Here is a 553-nt window from a genome sequence, read left to right as displayed (position 1 = left end):
TAATTGTACAAGAGAATCATGGAAAAGCCAGTCCTCTATTCTACTTTAATAATGAAAGGGATAAAAAAGAAGTAAATAAATAATGAAAGGGATAATATATATCTGTGTTTTTTTAATTTATTTTATCATTTGTAAATGAATTATGATGTAAAACATCTCAATTAAAAATAACTAAATTAATGGTCCATGGCACTCTTAAAATTTGCTGTCATATATTGTCAAGCTGTTATTTCCATTAAGAGAGTTGACAGACACATAAGGACAAGTTCTACCCTTTTCTCCCTCCCTTCCTCTTTCCTCTGTCAGTATTCTACTTTCTATTAGTACTGGAGGCTCTTGAGAGACCTCAGGCTTACTGAGCCAAATTTCATGAGACGTGTTAAAAGGTTTCTCCCTCACATCTTTCAGAAAGCGAAACAGCCCCACAGGCCATATTCTGTTGTAATGCAACTCTGTCTAACACATGGAAAGATTTTCAAATATTAGTTTTTGAAATGAATAAAAAAGCAAATCAATGAATATATAAAGAGATTTTTTTTCTTTAGAAGGATAG

This window comes from Hipposideros armiger, unplaced genomic scaffold, assembly GCF_001890085.2.
Source record: "Hipposideros armiger isolate ML-2016 unplaced genomic scaffold, ASM189008v1 scaffold_761, whole genome shotgun sequence".
In the NCBI taxonomy this organism is placed as follows: Eukaryota; Metazoa; Chordata; class Mammalia; order Chiroptera; family Hipposideridae; genus Hipposideros; species Hipposideros armiger.
The sequence above is the reverse complement of the archived record's forward strand: the minus strand, read 5'-3'. Positions refer to the sequence as shown.